Genomic DNA, 23,658 nt, shown 5'->3' with positions numbered 1-23,658 from the left:
GGACTGCCAGTGCACAAAATAACGTTGAAGAAGTACTGCCTGGTAATGTTGCTTCGGAATTTCGATCCTGCCAATGGACATTGCAACAGAACGAGGTACACCGTTATGGAGCTAAACTCCCACGTCATCGAAGCAGTGATAGCAACGGGCCCTCACACAGGCAAACGTCTGTTCATCCCCCGGATTCCTCTGATGCCTTCGGACAACCAGTTTCCGTTCCAGTTACGGCGCAGGCAGTTTCCCATCAACCTGGCCTTCTCATTCACTGCAAACAAGTCACAGGGCCAGACTTTGGATCGTGTTGGTGTGTTTCTGCCGTCACTCATGTTCACGCATGGCCAACTGTATGTGGCGATGAGCAGAGCAACTGACTCTGCCAACTTGAAATTAAGGTGTGGACAAACTGATAATATTGTGTACAAGGAGGTTCTGTAGTAGGTATATATAAAAATCGCCCTTATTTTAATATTGCTGAACAAATAGTACATATAAATTTTTCACTTCTGCACCCGAATTTTATCACCCATTGTAGATGGGTCAGTTTGCTAGTATTATAATATATAAATATATATATATATATATATATATATATATATATATATATAAATATAAATATATATATATATATATATATATATATATATATATATATATATAATATATAATCATAAAATCGTGAGAGATTTTAGGTTTATGAAACTTACGCTGTTAAGCCAAGCACTGAGGCGCTTTCGACCATTCAGCGCTCAAGACAGTGAACAGAGGAAGTTGGAGTGGTTGCGTTGCAAGAGAGAGGAGAGATAGAGATCCAGAAAAGAAAGGAAATGAAGAAAGAGGATGTAAAGATTAAGCCGGAAGAAACCCCCCACACTGCCCGGACAAGTAATACTAAAAAGTAATATTTACGAGACGTTAACGGCAATTCTGAGGAAAATTAGCAGAATGGTGGTAAAGTTTATGTTTATGTTTATCTTCCCGCCACTGGCCAGTGGCATAAGGCTGATACAGTTCCTCTCCACCTGTCTCTATCCCGAGCCATTTCCCTTGCATCCTCTAAGTTTTGGATTTCATCCTCAAGATCCCTGACAATTATGTCTATCCACCTCGTTCTTGGTCTACCCAGCGGTCTTCTTCCTACTTGTACTACTCTCAGTGTTCTCCTGGGGTCTCTATTCCCATCCATCCTCTCAACATGTCCAAACCATTTCAGCCCTCCCCTCTTCAACCTGGTACTGACTGGCCTTTGCCTCAATCTCACCCTGATGTCTTCATTTCTAACATAATCATCCCATTTAATGCCAAGTATCCTTCTCAGCAGCTTCATCTCAAAAGCATCCAACATTTTCTCCTCTGTTCTTGTCAGTGCCCAGGTGGACGAGCCATACATCAGGACTGGTAGTACTACTGCATTGAATATTCTCATCTTAGTTCTCAAGCTGATTTCATGCCTTGACCAAACGTTTTTTCTTAGAACCTCAAAAGCTCTTGCTGTTCCTAGTTTTCTTCTTTGTATATCTTCAATTTGCCTCCCGTCTGCTGTTACCACACTTCCCAAGTAAACAAACTTCTCAACTTGCTTGAGTTCCTGTCCTCTGATTGTCATATCCTCCATGTGCACCCAATCATCATCCTTACTCACAACCATGATCTCGCTCTTCTTTGTGCTGATGTTCAAGCCAACATTCTGTGTCTCTGTCTCCATCCTCATTACCATACCTACCAGCACCAGCCACGTATTAGCAACCAACGCAACATCATCAGCAAAGTCCAAATCCATAAAAACTTCTCCACCAATACTAGCCCTTCTGTTTTCATTCTCCATCACTCTTCTCATTATATGGTCAATATATACATTAAACAAGGTGGGTGACATAACACATCCCTGTCTTAGCCCACTTCCAACTGGGAACCAGTCACTTTGCTGTCCATCCAGCTGTACACAGTTGCACACTCCTTGGTACCAGTTCTTTAGTATCCTTATCACTTTCAGTGGTAAAGTAAAAGGCTTAAAAGTTAATGCAGCTAGGAGCCGATGATAGATTGTAAATAACATTTTGTAATGCCTACAGTGCACCAACAGAGGCGCACTAATGGCATTAACCCGCTACGGCTAGAGAAATTAGACAAACCAATAACCATTATTATTTATTTTGTTAGTGGGTAATTTTGTATAAAATCGAAAGTAAAAAAGTCAAGCACGCTATGACATTTAACACCCCGTTTACTAGGGGATAAATCAGTTGCAGATATATGTGTGTGTGTGTGTGTGTGTGTGTATGTGTATGTATGTATGTATGTACATAAACAAAATACCTCAAGGGAGAAAAAAACAACGGCTGTAAATCCTAGCGCGTTGGTTTTATTGCTAAGCCATCTTCAGAAGACCGATACAAATTGGTAGAAATTTAACATATAAACGCTAGCAAGAAATACGAACATACAGACGGTTGGAAACCACGTTCTTCCACCTGACAGGAGTCGTACCCTCATAAGACAGGTCAACTTTTTCAAATGCCATTATTCTGAGGGGGATCCCGATTCCCTTTCTCCCGTCTCTAAACTACTTTCCTTAAAATTTACACCGCTTGCATATTTCTTCTTAAATTGATGGATCACTTTTATACATGCATTCACTAGCAGTCATGTTGTAAGAGAAACTTTCTTTAATAAAACTAGACTGAAAACAATATGTGAAAGAGTGTACTTATACCATAAACTGGAAATATGCCAAAGAAATTATGTATTCTAAGGAAAATAAAAGACAAAATCATAAAACTATATACAGTCATAAAAAATTGTAAAGAACTCCTACCACTAACCAAGTATTAAAGGGTACCTGAACTCCCTGTAATCCAACAATTTTAAGCATTTTGAATTTAAGTACAAATTTTGCTAGATTTTCTATCTTATGTTAGCAAGACGTTTCTTCGTATTTTAGGTCGAATTTCTGGATCACGAGCAGGTCAACACATCGATTCTTTATCCCTACCTCCTACAAGTAACTACTCTCAAATTATATATATATATATATATATATATATATATATATATATAATATATATATATATATATATATACATACACACACACACGCGCGCGTTCAAAATAACAAAACGTTCTATTTTCAATAACTGCATCGTCATGGTTCTAGACGTTATTTGTGTTTTAGAAAAATTTTGTACACACGAAAATTTCGAAATACAAGAGATAAAAATACATCCGAAATGATACAGTTATCAATATTTCAACTGTGTGAGCAAGAAATATATTCAAGTTAATTGAGTTATTTCCTTTTTTATTTACTTAGTCATAATCTGAAAGTTTGTGTATAAGACATAAATAGCCAAAGCAATGATGTAGGAGATACCGTTTCAAGAAAATTGATCGTCGGAAATGGAGCAATCTAAAATCATGGCATTTTCATTTTCGCTAAATCCAATACACGAAAAACAACTGAGATTGAAAATGACCCTTGCATACGCTAACAGTGAATATGAGAAATATGACAAGAGGAAATAGTTTAACACTTTCGAGCATGCAAGCACCACAGAACTATTTCAATCCTTCGTAAATCATCCACCTTATTTTATAGACAAAGGCTTCAAAATGCGATGAAAACCTTTTACGGAGTTGTAATTTAATAATAGTTTTAATTTTAATGTACTTGTTCTACCTTATTCAGTTTGTAATCGTACCTGGGATTGAAACCTTTAAGCATTCAAGTCCTTTTCGGAAACAATGCTCTCAAAAATATGTTAACTAAGAATGACCCTAGTAAATGGATATAATAGTTATTTAATTCCGAACAATGATGGCAACAAATTTATCGGACAAAGTGGCAAGGAACTGGCAAGACTACTGAAACAACATAATGTACAAGCAGGAATCAAAAGCTAGCAATTTTTAAATATGTGAAATAGCGTAATCATATCATAACTAGAAAGATGCCAGAGAAATAATGTATTCTAAGGGCACTGCAAAACACGATATCACACAATCAGGTATTTAAAATAAAAATGGTAAAGAACTTTACACTACTCCATGTATGTGCAGGCCGCGTAAACAACTTCAAATTTAACATTCTCAAACATTTACCATTCACGTAGATGCTTGCTGGTCTTGCTTTCAACATTTTTTATTCACTTGGCGCAGAAAGTGTGTATATAACGTGAGTTAGTCAACACATCTTTTCTTTTGTTAGACCTCTGATGTAAAGTGACGCTGACTAAGTGGCCAAAGTCACTGTCTATCGTCGTTTCTAAACCAGTCAGAGGTTCGAATCCCACTGGTGACGATGAACTTATCAGTTATAATTCCCTTGTGTGCCAATTACTTTCGAGGTATAATGATTAGGATACAGAATTAATATATATATATATATATATATATATATATATATATATATATACAAAATAAAACAAATAAAATAATAGAAAGTTTTAAATTTTATAAACTGGTTTATTGACATAGTTTTAGACGTTATTTGAATGTATTGTAAACATTATACTCTGGAAAAATACGAAACATTAAATAATCTCTAAACTTAAATTACGTATTGTATATTTCCTTAACGTTATAGTTACCAATATTGGAATTGTGTGAACAAGAAACAATACAAATTACTTAAGACTACTTCTTTTGCATTAACTTCTTAATAATTTGTAAGTGGGTATACGCCAAAAATTTAAAAAACTTAAGAATCACTTCCTGAACGTTGATCATCGATAATAATAAATTATATTATCATATTTGAACTTACATTAGGTTTCTACAGAATGCTATACGGTGCTGCACGAGAAACAATTGGGATTAAGAGTGACTCTTCAAAACACTAATAGTGAAAATAAGAAATATGACAAGTGGACATCTTTCGACAATTTAAGCATGTAAGCATCATGAATTAGTTCAACCCTCTTTGCAGCCAGAATTTTTCCTCCATGTTAACTTGGGCGCAGCACGGATTATTGCTTTTAGAGTTCCTCGATATTTAAACCCATGGAGACGAAACTTGGGTTCTCTCTCTCTCTCTCTCTCTCTCTCTCTCTCTCTCTCTCTCTCTCCCACACACACACACACACACACACACACACACACACACACACACACACACACATATATATATATATATATATATATATATATATATATATATATATATATATATTTATGTATGTATATAACGAAATTTACACTTGTTCAGGAGCAAAATCGGCCGGACAGTAGCTTGATTTCATTAACACATTCTAAACATGATTAGGCTCTGTCTGACAACGCAATTCCGCTCAAAAATAATAACCGCATCTCGTTAGTGGTATCAGCAAAGACGCTCCTAAACGAATAAGTTAAGTATATCTTGGTTTAACCAAACCACTGACCTCTCCTAAGGCTGGCCCGAAGGATTTGGCATTTTTACGAGGCGAGGAACCAACTGGTTACCTAGTAACGGGACCTACAGCTTATTGTGGGATCCGAACCACATTACATCGATAAATTAATTTCTAATCACCAGAAACAAATTACAGAGTGGAGTTATCGAATCAGGGACTATCGAATGGGTTGGCGAGCACGTAAAACACTCGTCCAACGAGGAAAAATAAAAGAATAAAGTCAAGTGCAATGCGTCTAAACAACTTCAAGCATTTAAGTGAGATAATATTATGCCTTTCTCAGCTGAAAAAAAATCAACTTTCCATAACGGAAAATAGCAACATACAAAGCTCTCCCGACTACAAAAACACATGATTAAAACGCTCTTAACCAAGACAAAAAGGAAATACTACAACGCTCTCTACTAGAAAAGAGCAGCATTACAATATAAACAACTACGAAAAACCGCATCGTTAGAACATTCAAAGCTGGAAAAATGAAACTCCGGTGTTCATCACTCTTGAGGGAAGAGCAGTTGTGACTGCGAAACTCTATGTGGACCAAACTGGGCACATCCCTTACCTTCGGGTAAACACTCCTTTAAGGTGAACACACTCCACACACGTACGTACCTGCCAAATGAAAGATAATTCATTAGGATTCATCGGAACATGTTCGAGACATTCAAAACAAAGCACGGAAGAAATTATACACGCACACATTATATGTATAATATATATATGCATATATATGTATGAATTACTTGATCACGAAGTATAAAAAACGTGATGCTATGTATAAATAAAGGTTTTTGCCACGAAGGAAAAAATGAAAAAGCGAGATAGCCAAGTACTTTCGGTCCTGTTCGGACCCTTTACTAAGGGTCCGAACAGGACCGAAAGTACTCGGCTATCTCGCTTTTTCATTTTTTCCTTCGTGGCAAAAACCTTAAATTTATACACACACACACACACACACACACACATATATATATATATATATATATATATATATATATATATATATATATATATATATATATATATATATATATATATATATATATATATATATATATATATATATATATATATATATATTCTGTATACAGAATCTACTGGTCACTTTTTACCAGATATATTTGTAATTCTAATAACCACAATGCCCTCTCAACTTCTCGAATTCGAGAATTTAAGTGGGCATTGTATACGTGATGCCTGAAACAGTATACTCATTTTTTATGTGATGCCTGAAGCAGTATACTCATTTCTTATATGTGATGCATGAAGCATTATACTCATTTTTTATATGTGAATCCTGAAGCAGTATACTAATTTTTTTAAACAACAAGCCGAGTTATTACCATACAAATACTTTAAATGTTTAAAATACCGCATACAAAATATGAAACCAACTTTGTCAATACAACCGAAGAAGGCAGAAAGAAGATAGATGACATTGAAGAGAACATTGAAGAGAAAATCGACTTGATTATTGACAGCATAAGGTACAGAAATTAGCAACAGTATATAAAAAAAAAGCAATTGCTTGCAGGTAAAAACGACTTTAGAAAATAAACCACCGAGAGTCGAAGTAAAATACACAAACCAATCCCCAAACCTTCACATGTTCACTTCTTCGTTTGACTAACATTTTCCCACAGTTCAATCGTGACGGAGACAAGCTATCCTGAGAAACAGATTTGCTGATTTAATATATGAAAAGGCCGGCAGAATGCTCAAGCTACTACCTTTAACTAGCCCCAAACTGAAAAACGGAAAAGAGCGAAGGTATTTAACACCTGAAAAAATTATGAGATAAACAAATTCTTACAAAGCGTGAAATCTTTATGTAAAGCGCAAATCAAAAGATTGGGGGGATATGAATAGCGTGATAGGAGAGGGGAATGAAATATTCAATTCCCCCAAAAACGGCACATTAAGTTGTTGATTACTCACCGAAATAACGATGGTTTTATCCAAGATTCAGACTTTGTTTTATCTACATCCCCCTCCTCCGCCTTTCATAAGGCAAGGGAAAAACAATTGGCATGGAAAAGGGTACGACCTATAAATAACAAGCATCTGTTAAACGGTTTCATCTCCGAGGCATAAGTATTAACTCGTCTGGTCTTCTACCCTTCTGTTTTTTTTAATAATATGAAAATACAGATTAATGGAGACTTATCACTTTCGTTATTTACCTTTTTCTGTCACCCACACAACGAGTTGTGACCCACACTATCAACTAACAACTAGGTACTGTTAAGGTAACTCGGTTGGCAGAAGCGAGCATGCAAGTCTTTAAAAGTAAGGCGATCATGCCAACTATTCCTTAACTAGGTCAGTTCGGGGATCGGGTTCCTGCGTCGTTAGATAAAAGTGCTACCAGTTGCACGAAGAAGACGAATATAATAAAGCTTTACCATTCCATTTCCTTGGGTCAGGTAAATTATACGTACTGAAATGCAAAGAAAATACATGCTCATAAGTCCGGACATTAAAAGACAAAATGAATTGCTATAGGGTAAAATAAGTGTCCCTCTGGTCTGATCTTCATAAAATATCCAAGAGAGAGTAAACTGAGCATTACTTAAATAACGGTTCTATACCAGGAGACATCGGCAGTCAGTCTTTAATTTCCGTCAAATAACGTCCTTGGCAGGCGACTAAACAGAATTGTACATCCCTGTAAATCATTCTCTCCTAAAGACTAGCAGTCTGTCCAAAAAGTATGTGCAGAGAATAAAAATAACGCCTGAAGGCATTTCTTATGAAAGTCAAAGATGTCAATATATATATATATATATATATATATATATATATATATATATATATATATATATATATATATAATATGTATGTATGTATGTATGTATAATCTCTTTCTTACGTGACAGATAAGAATGCTTAAACCTCACTAAACTTGGAAGAGTGATGGATAAGTAACATTTTCTTTTTAATGACGAAGAAACAAAGCAATCAGAGAGAAGAATTGTGTCCCTCATCCTCAGATCTATTGTGAGGATGAGGGACACAATTCCCTCATCTGTTCCCTGGCCTCAAGGGGATGTATGGGACCTCAATGAACCCACGATTTTTTTTTTCGGCAAAAGTCAGTTACCGTAATTACCATCAACTGTGCACAGTCCACTTCCAAAAATATGCAACTTCTTTATTAATGAGTTTTCTATGCCCTTCTCACTCCGGATGCAACCTAAAACAGTCGAGTAACTACCAGGGATCAGGATTCATTGCTCAACTGAAGAGAGGCAGACTGTCCTTTACAGGAAATGGCCATACGTCACCCTGGCCACCTATGGGATCGATCTTTGAATTCATACAGGTGTGGTTGATAAACGTATGAATACGAGAATTATATGTAATCATGTGTGTATGTATGTATATGCATATACAGTGTATATATATAAGTGCAACTGTATTCCTAAATGACAGCGATTAGCAAAAATGTTAATCTAAAATTTAAGTTTTAGAGTATAATTTCTTCAAGACAGAGCACCTCTTTACCAGTACACAATAAAAAAAATACGTGAATTATGTAACAAAACAAGTGTAATAATAATAATAATAATAATAATAATAATAATAATAAAGAATCATGAGAGTATAAACTCTCCTATAAACAAAGCAAAAAAGTTCAAAATCCAAATTATATACGTTATAAACGGCGCAAGATGCTGTTCGTTAACACCAAAACTAGAAGCAAAAGCTGAGTGTAGCAATTTTACTATAACATCCCGCGGGCTGCCAATAACCTTCTACCGAGAACTCCAAGCAATGCTACTTTTACTCTACTAGGCGTTTTTGCTGGCTGCCCGAATTCAGAAGCCCAGACGATCCTCTTAACCCCATAAAGAATAAAGCCGCCACCGCAGTAGATAGGAAATGAAGCTGAGCATATCAGTGCAACATTTACGCAAAGAAAAAACGATAGATACAAAGATGCATGAACGATGGAAGGAGAAAAAAAAAACAATCCAAAAGTAGGACTAAGATAAATTAGCAAAAAAAGAGGGAAGGAAATGGAAAAATATTTTAGTAAATTTATAGTAATAAACAAATCGAGGATTACACATGTACAAAAGAAAAATTTATACCGACCCTAAGAAAGATAAGAACACTGGCTAGAGGCTTAATATTAAACTTTACCAGTTAATAATTATAATGAAAATAAAGTCTAAATTGCGAGTGGAGAAATTAATAAAATGGTAAGCGAGGAATCTCACAAGAAATAAAAAAAAATCAATGGACTAATGAATTGACAGTTGTTAAAAATTTACAGAAAAAATAAAAAAGACAAACACAGGCATAAGTCAAATCTAACAATAAAAATAACAAAATTAAAAGTGGAAAAATTAAGAAATAAATATGTACAACGAATATCTGCCCTAACTATCGCCAGAAAAGGTGCTTATGAAAACCCTAATGGAGGATGTATCAAAATCACAGAAGGAACAATACTTCAGGATGGAAAATGAAGATCGGTTTATAATCAATATGATCAATATAGAATCAATATAAAAATACACAGGGGAAATTAATAAATATTTACAATAAAAACAATCATTTCAATTATATTCTTGGAAAGATTTAAAAGAAATAAAAGACGACGAGAAAAACGTAGAAACATACTAAGCTAGGCCAGATGTGTAGAGGTAGGTAGTAAATGGCGGTGGCATATGAGAGAGAGAGAGAGAGAGAGAGAGAGAGAGAGAGAGAGATGGGGTAGTGGCAGCAATGCTATTGATCAGGGTCAGCTGGAAGGATGGCCTCCTCCTCCTCCTCCACTTCCTCATCCACTCTCTCGTCCCGCTGTTGCTGCTGCTGCTGCTGCTGCTGTTCCTCTTCCTCCTCCTCCTCCTCTTACTCCCATTCCTTCCCCTCTCAACAGGAGGAGGAGGAGGATATGTGGGACGGGGGAGGAGACACACACAAGGTTACCTATCCACTGTCATCACTCTGAATAAAAAATTAAATAATAATAAAAAGTTTCCTATATAAAAAGTGAACTACGAAAAGTTACCAAATACCAAAGCTCTTACACTTCCTCTTCTCCCATTCCCTCCATGGAGGAAGGGTTACGAGAAAGGGTCGAGGAGGGGGAGGGGGAGGGGAAGGGGGGAGGGTGCGGGTGTGAACAAAGCTATTTACTACTGTCATCACTCCGGGTCCTCAAAACGTTTAAAAAAGTTAGATACATAACTAAAGAAACATGAAAGGTACCTTTCCTTCCGTGGCGGTGGGGGGTGAGGGAGAAAAGAACGACGGTACTTGACTATTGTTACCACTACAAGTCCCAAAAACGTTTAAAAAAGAAAAGAAAAACAGCTACGTAAAGTGAAGTAGCCCGAAAAACGGCGAATACTTGACGACCAAATAAGATGGAGAATAAGAGAGAGAGAGAGAGAGAGAGAGGAGAGAGAGAGAGAGAGAGAGGAAAAAAAAGGTCATGGGGATGAAGAAGTAAGTTCCAAAATTCTTCGGAACCACCGCCTGATAGGATGCAACGCAGAGGACCCCGGGAACATTACGTTCAACGTGCAACCATTAAGTTTGTATGGGAAGCGTGGAGAGCGCCTCCCACACAATACAGGTCCTGATGCAACAGAGGGATAGAGTACTACTGCAATCTGGCAACAACTGCTTACGCCACAAGTTAGCAATACCAGGCGTATAAGCTGAGTGTGAAAGATACCGTAAACAAAGTTTATATATATATATATATATATATATATATATATATATATATATATATATATAAACGTCCATGTGGGTGTTGGCTTCAAAACCACACTGACCACTTAAAACCTCTTGATTTCACCCTACTTTTTTCTGGGAATAGCATATTGTAGGTCATTTAATTCAATAAAATAAATATACAAAAATGTGAAAAAACTGATACATTCTTATGAGCAATAAACAGGAAACTGGTGTTTTGAAATCTTATCTATCCATTCGATAGCATATACACCTGATTGGATTTAACGTCATGAAATATCCCAAATCTTCATTTTTCTGACCTTAACATATGGACCATAAAAAGACAGCCCACATGAAGCATGCTATGAAAAAGTCTCAACATAACATGCTGTGGTCATATTCACTGTATCAGTAACATAAACTGTCATATGAGTAATACAGTACTAAGTCAATATTAGCCCCAGGTTTTGCTGTGACCTACTCTAAGTTCTTTCGCTCGTTTCGTCGGCGATAATTTTTTTTCTTTCGGAAACAAGAAGAGTGACAATTGACAATAGCCAAGGAGCCAAATCCATCATTCGTCTTCGGATCACCGACCAACTGCTTAAGTACTGGGTACACGTAAACAATGTTATCAACTAAAGGGACCTCCTGAAACCGAAATAAATACGCAAAATTGGCACTCCAAAAGTCAACCAAGCGGCATTTGACACTCATAATATGAGGTCTCTATGAGCAAGAGCCCGTGCTGGCATAAGGCCAGCTTAATCTCCAACGACAATCATATGAGGCATCAGACAACAAAAATTCATTAACCTAAAGCGACACTAGGAATAAAACCGATGACAAACCTAATCATTATTTATTATTATTATATTATTTCAGCAGATGAAACCTGTTCACATGGAACGAGCACACAGGGGCTATTGACTTGAAATTCAAGCTTCCAAAGAATGTTGGCTTCAACCTCCCACCGCAGACCCCACGCTGCAGCAGTAACTGACCATGATACAGAGCCAGTGATTATCCATCATCCTGGGGTAGACACAAACCAGCGACATCTGAGTGGCATGTCACGACACTAACCACAATACCAACGGACCAGCTAAGAAGCATATGAAAACCAAGTCGTAAACAAATGACTCTTGAAAACCATTTCACAAAATTGATAAAAAAAATAATAATAATAAAACAGCAGATACTGACAATCAAGCTTAAGTCGACTAAGGAGGCCAGAGACCTTACGGAAATTTGTAAGGTACCAAAACGGATTTTCATAGACCTACGAGCATGTCTCAAGCACGAAGGAGGTAGAAACTTAGACCTACGAGCCATTGTTCTTTCAACCCCCGTAAAAACGGAAAAAAAAAGAAAAAATAACCTCGAAATATCAATTAACAGTTTAGAACCGGGGTGGGTCCATCCTAATAAATTCCTAAAAGGATTCATCCCTAAATCAATTAAATCTCAATCATTTTCCACACACACACCCAGAGAGAGAGAGAGAGAGAGAGAGAGAGAGAGAGAGAGACATACTGTCTCTTCCGGCTTACTAAAACACCGAATAAATAAATAAAAATATTAAAGCCTCAGATTCAGGTGAATAGAAGGAAGTGCAACACGTAATATTCTATCATTAAAATCCAAGTTCAGAACGCTCCTTGTAACTATGCCACGAGAGAATACATAAAAAGCGTCCTGATTCTTACAGTAAACCTTGGCGGTCCGGTGTAAGTTAAAAAAAAAAAAAAAAAAAAAAAAAAAAAAAAAAATCATAGTGAGTAACGTAAACCAAAAGAGGAGCTCATTGTGGTATCCTGAGTGTTCATACTTCAACATAGCTGATAACAGATCGGCAACATTTGTCAAACGAGGGATTTCATTCTCTTCAAAAATAAACACTTGACACTGTGAAAGGTAAATAAAACATGATAACACTAGAAGCTTCCAAATTAATGACGCGAATTTAAAAGGTTGCAAATCCAAATCTTACAACAAAAATATATATTCTCTCTCTCTCTCTCTCTCTCTCTCTCTCAAATTACCTAAAACGGCAAGTCGTTGCACCCTGATGTCAGGGTTCGGAAGGGAAGAGCGGCGGAGTGGAAAAAACCGACTCGAAATTCTAAAAACCCCTTGGATTTAGTATGTCCACTGGCCGGAAGGGACACCGAAAGGTTAACATACGAGATGAAACGGGCGAGATAGCAAAGGCGTTCTTGACCACCTAAGGGAAGGCACTATATTAGGAGATGTGGTAATATTAAGAGATTCATGAGAAGACACACCTGTCGGAAGCATCCACCCGGGTGTAGGAGGAGGACTCACAGGTAGTTTTCGATGAAAGAGAGCATATCAGCGAACACCTGTTTTACATGTCATGTAAAATATTTAATATGACCTCGTGCCCCTCCATAATCCACTGCCTTTGGAATCAGACTATAGAGCAAAAAGCTCGATTAAAACTTTCAGTATTTTCCTAAGACAGAAGCGTTAACTAAACAAGACTGAGACCGGAATGAGAATACTTCTCATAGCCCAGTTGAGACCAATATCATCAAATGGCGTTAGGGATGTTTTGCAGGTAGGGGTTTCTTGACTCCCAACGCCAGTACATACTTACAGCTTGTCGATTGGGCGAGCAGCGAGCAGGCATTGAAGCAGTCTATCTGACACCGAGAGAAAACAATCGTATAAAATCACATTTTAACTGAATAAAGAGTGATGATGCCACATAAACTCGAATAAGAGTAGTATAAGTCTGCATTATTTTGTAGCATAAGGCCAAAATCATTGGTATTTTATAACTAATTGCCTATTTAGAATAATATACTAATAAAAAAGGATGTTATAGATAAATAGAAAGTTGTTCATACCCAATTATCTAGTCATTAAATAATTCGTATTATAGGAGTAGTGATTATCGATATGAAAAGTATAATGATCGAAGCAATTGTATTAATACAAACAAAACAAACAGACTCAGACACTTGCATGAGTGCGAATGGCTCCAATCGCGCATCTTGCTCTTGGTGTGAAAGCAACTTGGTCGCTTCAGCAGAATCGTCCCCCCTCCAAACTAACAACCAGAACACTCCCAACTTTGGTGGGCACGACTAAGCAAACTTACCAAACATACGTACATTCATATGTACACATGTATATCCACCGACACACATCAATGTTTGTCATCTGTATAAAAGTATACTGACAACACGTAAATGTTTGTCATACGTTTAAATGTATATCCTATACCGCAAAAAGGTTTGTCAAAGCCAATAAGAAACTTGCCATTAGGTGCAAATTATTTCTTGTCAATTACCTAAGTTCATGTTTTCAGAGACGACTGCTGGAAGCCAGCCATTCAAATACCAACATAAATCATTTGAAGAAAAAAAATCTATTAATAATCGATGATACTATGTGGGCAGATGAAAGTGATAACTAAAGAGACGAAACGTGATACTAAGAAGAGAATTCATTTTCAAACTGGGGAAATCGGTACTTCTCAGACCGCAAGGTTCAACTATGCTTTGGTATTCTATTCCTGCCTCCGATTTTCCGGATTGTAATAGCTTTCCATCCTACAAGAGGGAGGGGCTACAGTTCTCCTCAGGGTTAATCAACACCCCCCCCCCCCCCCCCTCCCCATCAATTTAGCCATTTCTCTTTCCTGCTTTCGTCGACATGAACTAGAAAAGTGGGCTGTGCTGCCAATCCAAGCGGCCTCTAGCTTTACAAATAAGTGCTCATAGTGCAATTTTTCTTTAAATTAGTTATAATACAAATTCAGGTATTAAAGATCATTAACTATAAAACTACAGGTAACAAATCATACAAATATCCGTAATAATAAATAACAAGAATTTAAACGTTGTCCAACCAGAGGAATGGTCACCTCGTTTGTTCGCAAGAGATGAGATTCACCACACCACGATTCACGACTGAGCCTCATCAAACCTTTCTGCTCCATTTCCTTCCTTGTTTTCTTCGGTGATGGGGAAGGAAAGAACACCAGGCTGCCCTCCCCACTGGCCTCCGCACTTGAAAAAGAAAATGCCTTTCTGACACTGCTGCGTGCGATACATTCTGCAGAACTGCTTTTCTATAAATTGAAATAGTAATTTTAATATCGACACCAGGTGTAAAGTTAAGAAAAAAAAAAAAGGCTTTGTTTACTTAGAAATGTGTCGAAAGGGCGTGTTAGCCGAGACAGAAGAACCAGGGGCTTAGTTGATTCACTGATCTGGTACCGTATTCCCCACTTCATGCTTCATTTGGCAAAGTTAACACAAACTTAATGATCCCGAGTACCTGACAATAATTGCGTTATTTCGACTCCATCCTTTTTTGTCCTCGTGCTCAACAAATTTATTACCTAACGCGGCCAGAAAACTGGGAATTGTTCACAAGTTTTACAATACGCCAGAGCTGATGATATTAATTATACATATTTTTAGCATGTTTGCCTTGTCAAAGAGTCAAACGGACCATGATCTGTTAGACAGGATTGGTTCCTTTTTCCAATCAACGGTAAACTTGACTTGGCCCATCATCAGATGGTGTACAGTTTGGACATTTTCCTAAAAACCAATTTTAACAGTAACCTATCGCTAGAGCTTTTTTAAACACTGATCTTCAAAATATCTATTTTAACCTCATTATTTACATCATTCCTATTTTCGTTCATCCTCACCATACGTTGAATGACCCCATGGGTCTCGGTGTTTGGCTCCATGCCTAAATCTCATATTCCATTCCATTCCTTAAGAGTCAGCAACCCACGAGCAAGCGCACACTAATCAATTTCCAGAACGCTACCATCGCCATACTGGTGTGGTGTCACGTTGTCACACTACCCATTACCAGAGGTTAATCATTTCCCTATTGAACGTCTTCCGACTTATACTGCAGTTTACATATTTTTTCTATATAATCTTTTTGGTAATTTACCATAATCAATTAACTACTGTCTACTACATTTTAGCTTGGGACATACGACTACCTGATCATTTTGAGTAATAACAATGTTATAGCGTGTATGAAAGAATAAAGTTCATTGGGTACACAGGTACATATACTATGAGGAAAGACTTAACATCATCTGTCTTTCTCCAACTTCTTCCTCACCCATTTCTTATGAACCTTTCTTTCCCGCAGGCATACTTTACAAACCCTGGTCAGGCAGTCAATCACACTATAACTGCTATACGGCACCATCACACTTAGTAATCCCATCGGTCCAATCATCACACTCATTCCTTCGTGATTCACTTCTGCAATCATCATTCTCAACCTTACACTGACCATTACATTTTGTAATTCAGCTCTGCCTTTTCTCGGCATTCCACATTCAACGGATTTGTAAAAACTCAATCCGTCAACCAGACAGCATCTCTCCATTTGCATGGTTCTAGTCTGAGAACCATTTATCAATTAACTCTTCATCCTCTATTTACCTCTTTGTAGAATAACCTATTCTCCATGAAGCTTTTGTTCACCTTCTGTCTTCTATGTTTATTACTCAGGCTTTTCTCTCTCTCTCTCTCTCTCTCTCTCTCTCTCTCTCTCTCTCTCTCTCTCTCTCTCTCACTATCTTCTCAGCTAACCAATCTGCCCTCTAATATTTCCTGTACCCAAAAGTACCCGCCGTTGTTTCTATCATCAATCTTGGAGTTCTTCAAACTCCTCATCTAGATTTCCACCTCTATGCCTTTCAACATTAGCCCACAACTTATCCATTTTCCTCTTTAGTCCTCGCCTGACTTCCCTCATATCTATGTTACTTGATTACATTTACAGCTACATTATTACTCGTTCCTCTCCAAATTCTTGACTTGTCTTTATTTAACAAAATTTTCCTTAAATTTTCTCTTCACTAAGTACACTTACGAACATCTTGAATAACAGAGAATTCCCAACACGAAAACCGCTTTCAAAACACATTTACACAAGACTTCTATATCATTTACGCTATGAACTACATGAGCAATATCTTTCTATGTCACCTGCTTTTGCATTTCTATCACCCTGCAGGATTACCTTTTCGTATTCGCTAAGCCACCCAGGCACAAATTCGCAAACCACCAAAAACAACATCTTTCACTTTAGTTTTCTCAGTCCCTGGGTCATATACATTCACCCTCAAAACGTTTTCTTCTGTCACACTCAATCTTAAGCAAGCAATCCTCGAACGAACACTTTTGTAATATCAGCGGCGTCCTACCTCTAAAAAGGTATGAAGTGGCTGACGGTGGGAATGGATTCTGCACAGGGGGTTCATCCTTGATTCAGTGGAAGCGACTATTATCTCCGCAGTCATCTCCTAAAAAGGGAACTGCCTCTCTGGAGGGGAAAATACAAATAAATTTCAGCCACTCTCCAGAGAGAGAGAGAGAGAGAGAGAGAGAGAGAGAGAGAGAGAGAGAGAGAGAGAGAGGACGAAGACATCAAACGCACTTCATACACATCAATCATGCACGAGTAAAACCTGATCTCAGTTCATCCATTACACCACAAAATCTTGAGATGACGCACACACGCATGCACGAACAAGCAGCAAGGGCGATCGATCAGGGAAAACCTCGCATACCGCTGCTGGAAGAGTCAAAAGGAGAAGAAAAAGAAATAAAGGGACTGAGGCCTCCAGGAAGAGGGTCGCATTAGCAGGAACCTTCTCAAGACTTCCCATTCCCCTCTTGTTTCCTCGCGTGAAGAGAAATCAAATGTCCTTCGGATCAGCACGAGAGAGAGAGAGAGAGAGAGAGAGAGAGAGAGAGAGAGAGAGAGAGAGAGAGGTGGGGGGTGATGTGTATATACTGTAAAATATATATATATATATATATATATATATATATATATATATATATATATATATATATATATATATATATATATATATAGATTACTAGCTCTAAACTATGGACTCCCAACATCATCCGGGCCGAATTTTACATTGGCCGATAGAGAGAGAGGGAGAGAGAGATTCAAATCTAAAGCTCAATGGATATATAAAAAACTTAAATATAAACAAAAAAATAATTCGCTAGTAGCAGAATTACTAAAAGTAACCTAGAAAAAACAGCTTGTCTTTACGAAACTTTTGAGAATGGAACGTCGGTATTTCACAGAAAATATTGTTATTAATAATAATGTTAAATCGTCCGACTTCGGTTTGATAAACTGAAATATTAAGTCAACTGAGATATGACTTAATGCGACCCACATCTTAAATATGTTCTCATACTTGTACAAATACAGTTATGAGTTTCCAGCATTAGTAATACATCTCTATTACAGAAACACCAAAATCGACGAATGACAACCAAATTTCATTTGGGAGAGAGAGAGAGAGAGAGAGAGAGAGAGAGAGAGAGAGAGAGAGAGAGAGAGAGAGAGAGAGAGAGCTAATAGCTGAAATCGAGATGAATCAGTGAAACAATCAGAAACCATCAGGTTAAACTCTTTAAGATACTAGAAATAAAAATCTTGACTTTATCAGGACAGGGAGCCTCGTTGTTCCAACGAAATTCCTCTTAACATTTTAGCCCAAGACTTCGACAATGGAAAACATGATTTAACTTCAGTTATAAGAAACCTGCAAAATAAAATTCTACAAATACAACAAAGTAAAAATTAATATTTCCCAATGTTCAATAATCATTACATTACGGATTTTCGTTGTTTGTTTATTTGTATGGTGATTTTCCGTTGCATGGAACCAGTGGTTATTCAGTAACGGGACCAACGGCTCTACGTGACTTCCGAACCGCGTCGAAAGTGAACTTCTATCACCAGAAATACACATCTCTAACCCCTCAGTGGAATGCCGTGAACCGAACTCGCGACCGCCGAGGTGGTAAGCCAAGACCATACTGATCACATCACTGAGGTGCTATGATTTTCGTTGTTTCCAACAACATCACTCTCACAATCGTTTTTTGGCTCATGTCTAAGAAAATAACGTGAATCAAACTGGCCGTTATCATTACCGGTAAGTTCGCTTTATTCATAACTACTTTTCTTTGACTGGCAACCAAGCAGACTGTTCATCGGTCATTGCATTGGAAAGGTGCCGAGTTCTCGCTGACAATACTACGTCATATATAACTAATGTGGCATTTTATACGCTTTACTCACTTTAAAGCTCAGTGATGACTTGCAGCACTTGAAGTAGGAGAGTCGAACTGACACTTCTTTCATAAGTAACAGGGAAATTCCGTCGGTTTTCACGAATACAATTAACAGTTGAATGACGTTACTTTCTCTCTCTCTCTCTCTCTCTCTCTCTCTCTCTCTCTCTCTCTCTCTCTCTCTCTCTCTCCATATGCGTGTGTATATATATATATATATATATATATATATATATATATATTATTGTATATATTTACTTATGCATATTATTCATGACAGACAAGTATACTCATAAGCCCTATCATTCAAACCTATAAAATAGTGTAATATGAATTAATAACTGTTAAGGGATCATCAATAGTGATGTAAACAGTATCGGGTATGTCCAGATAGTCAGAATCTTACCATGCTTTAAAGAGTTTGTAATATAATATATATATATATATATATATATATATATATATATAGATAGATAGATAGATAGATAGCTAGATAAACCAACACACAAATGTATAATGTGTGTATATGCACATGTGTGAATACATATATGTAAATGTATATATTTAAATAGATAGATATAGATAGGTAGATAGACATTATGAATGGGTGTGTGAAATATATGTTATCTAACTAAATTTTGTCGGTGAAGGTATGCCTTTAAGGCTACAGTATAGTTCCTTTTCAGTGAAAGTGATCTTACCGCCTTCCAGGTAAGGCCTTGAAAATGATTCTCACGTGATCCTCAAATATACAACTATAGCTACATCAGGTGAGCATTTTTCTTTTAATTACATGAACACGTGCAGTCTAACATGAAATAAAGATAGAAACGATCTAGTTAATGTATGAAACGATAAAAATACGCCTACGACTGCTAATAATAACATTCATGACAATATTGCCAATAATAAAAGACAGCCACAACAATCATAACAATAACTATAAATGATCATAGCAGCAACAACAAAAACATCAACTACCACCACGATATATACGTGAAATAATATTCCAAACATTTTCTGCAATCTCTTAACGCTCATTTAACATCATACGAAAAGCTGCGGCAGCAATAGTATACCGTCATTGCCATTTTTCTTCTCTCTTTTTCTCGACGAAAAAAGAAATTTCTTAACGCGTCGTCGGCAGCACTATTTCCCACACTCCTCCCATTGCGCTAGAAGACATTGCAGAAACTGCCTCAAAGCGCAAGTGAAAGTAACAATTCCACAAAACAAGTCACGAGAGACTGATATAACAGAGGGAACGCACGATGAACTCTCTTAAATCAGGAATGGTATAGAGAGAGAGAGAGAGAGAGAGAGAGAGAGAGAGAGAGACTGGGGATAAATAAAAGTAGGGTCGCAGAAGAAGGGGAAAAATTAAATTGAGCAATTCTTTCAAGGGAATTTAAAAATTGATAAAATCCAAACCGAAAATATGGTTTGGGAATGAAAAAAATATTCTATGAGAATTCATAAAATGCTAGACTTGAAACCGGGAAAATAATCTTTCAACTATTAAAATAAAACATATTATATGGGCATTAAAGACCAATAAATACAAAAGCCCACAAATCTATGAAAAGGAACGGAAATAATATACAAAAGAAAAGGCGATTATAAAAAAATTCAAGGCTAACCGTTACAATAATTTGAAACTGTCCAATAAATATAGGGATTAAAAATGATAAGTAATACAAATAGAATCACGAAATAGTTAGTAAGTTGAAGGATTTAAAAACGTCTAATATTCTTTCCTCAACTCGTCCCATTAATAATATAAGAGGAAATCGTCCCATTAATTATATAAATCTAAAACTTGTAATAACACTATTATTAATAAAAACCTCAAGAAATGAAACTAAACTGCTAGTTTCAAAACGCAATACACAGCTAAATAATCTTTTTGCTTTAGTACGTTGTAACACGGTAGTAAGAGAGCTAAAAGGTCACATAAAACCAGAAGAGCCTTTCTAGACCGTATAAACATACAGAGATAAGTTGTGTGTGTGTGAGAGAGAGAGAGAGAGAGAGAGAGAGAGAGAGAGAGAGAGAGAGAGAGAGAGAGAGAGAATTTCGTTTACTTTTTACTGGGGGAAATTGAAAGTAACTCGCTTGGGTGTCACAGGCTTACCTCGACCTTGTCTACACAAGGATGATCCCTGTATGGAGACTTTGCCGTAACAAAAGCCGAGTTTTCATTCAGAAAATAATAATAATAATAATAATAATAATAATAATAATTAATAATAATAATAATAAAAAGACAGAGTTACCATTATCAATCAATACTTGTAGACATACATACGGATAAAAAGCAAAATGGTCATGAATTTGTCAATAAAGTTCCAGCCAAAAAAAAAGAAGGGTAAAAAATGAAAAAGAAAGGTGCGAACAGATCAAGATAATAACTTACAGATGAAATGGAGAAATAACATGTAAAAACCACACACAAAAATAACAGATGTGTTAAGAAGTCGGATAAATCTACGGGTAGTGTCGACTGTGACACCTTAGCAATTATTGTCTTTATTAACAGAAAATTAATAGTTAAGGTCAAGAAACAAATATAAAATTGAGAGAGAGAGAGAGAGAGAGAGGGGAGAAGAGTTTGAGAGAGAGAGAGACGAGAGAGAGAGAGAGAGAGAGAGAGAGAGAGAGAGAGAGAGAGAGAGAGAATCTTTTCAACGTTAGGAATTCCAAAGGCTGCCAAAGTCTTTAATACCAATTTATAAACGGAAATTTTCTTGCGACTTTTAAATGTTCAAAATCTCTCCGTGTGATGGAAATGATTCAATCACCTCATTATTAAAAAATATCACTGCTGGTTACAAAACTGGGCAAAAAAAAAGAAAAAAAACTCGTTCAGTAATAATTATACATACATACATATATATATATATATATATATATATATATATATATATACATATATATATATATATATATATATACACATATATACACACATACATATATATATATATATATATATATATATATATATATATATGTAAATATATGTGTATATACGTGTGTGTGTGTATATATATATATATATATATATATATTAATATATATATATATATATATAGTATATGTATATGTATATATATATATATATAAAAAATACTATATATATATATATATATATATATATATATATATACATATATATATATATATATATATTATATATACATATATATATATATATATCTACAAATAGATATATATATATATATATATATAATATATATATATCCTCTGATATATATATATATATATATATATCTATATATAATATATATATATATATATATATATATATATATATATATAAATCATATATATATATATATATATATATATATAATATATATATATATATATATATATAATATATATATATATATATATATATATATGCAGAAGCCAGGTACTATGTCGTACCTCTAAGTAAATGGGGATACAATCCACAATGAAGTAAATTCCTCTTGGTAGTTTAAAACTTATAATTTTCTTGTATAGGATTAAAGCTTTCGACCATCAACTGTTGATGGTCGAAAGCTTTAATCCTATACAAGAAATATATATTTTAAACTACAAGAGGAATTTACTTCATTGTGGATTGTATCCCCATATATATATATATATATATATATATATATATATATATATATATATATATATATATATAATTATTATTATTATTATATATTGCTACTGTATAAAGTATTGTGTATAAGATTGTGCAAAATTTTTTCAGATTCCTAGATAGCTTAGAGATAGGATGTTTTGAATGTGTGTTCAGATTTCGCATAACATAATTTATAAAAAGAATATATATAATGTAGAATGTAGAAAGAGAGAGAATATCTTTGTCCGTTAAAAGCTAGTAATTTTTCAAAATCTGTCAATAAGTTTGATAAGAGAGCTCGAGTCTTTGCATTGTTGTCAAAACATGTCAGTCTTAATTATCGCTCAACCTCCGTTTCGATCGGGTACGTGTCTGTTGAGCAGAATCATCTCGTACGCGTATGTCTTTGATCAAAGCCACATGCAGATTACACATTTTGTATGTAAAGTTGCGTAAGATTTCGAAGCTTCTGGAAGCATTATTGCCCAAAACGTTTTGTGTCATCTTCAGTCCAGCTTCCGTAAGGAAGAAGTTTTTTATTCGGGCTTAAATACTCAAAGCGATCACCTCTCTCTCTCTCTCTCTCTCTCTCATAGCACTTTTGATTTTAAAGTAACTTAACGATTTCGTACTTATTAAATGGTCACTCGTAACTTGTAAATTTCAGATTTGATATTTCTTAGAGTTTATTTAGTGTTATATAGTGTTTTTTTGTGGAATCTGAACAAAAGTTGTTGTAATGGCGCCTGGTTTTGTGAAAGTGTGAAACAAGCTGCAGCAAGAAAGAAAGAAATTGGTA

General features: G+C 35.8%; 1 long non-coding RNA gene across 1 annotated transcript in view; it reads right to left on the bottom strand.

Annotated features, from left to right (window-relative positions):
• Positions 1 to 5,215: 5,215 nt before the first annotated feature.
• Positions 5,216 to 23,658, bottom strand: part of LOC135204200 (uncharacterized) — a 654,266-nt gene continuing 635,823 nt past the window's right edge. Inside the window, exon 3 of the long non-coding RNA XR_010312127.1 lies at positions 5,216 to 5,999. This is a non-coding gene — a long non-coding RNA (uncharacterized LOC135204200). The remainder of the gene's footprint in view (positions 6,000 to 23,658) is intronic.

The sequence above is a fragment of the Macrobrachium nipponense genome, chromosome 24 (assembly GCF_015104395.2).
Source record: "Macrobrachium nipponense isolate FS-2020 chromosome 24, ASM1510439v2, whole genome shotgun sequence".
Taxonomy (NCBI): Eukaryota; Metazoa; Arthropoda; class Malacostraca; order Decapoda; family Palaemonidae; genus Macrobrachium; species Macrobrachium nipponense.
The sequence above is the reverse complement of the archived record's forward strand: the minus strand, read 5'-3'. Positions and strand labels throughout refer to the sequence as shown.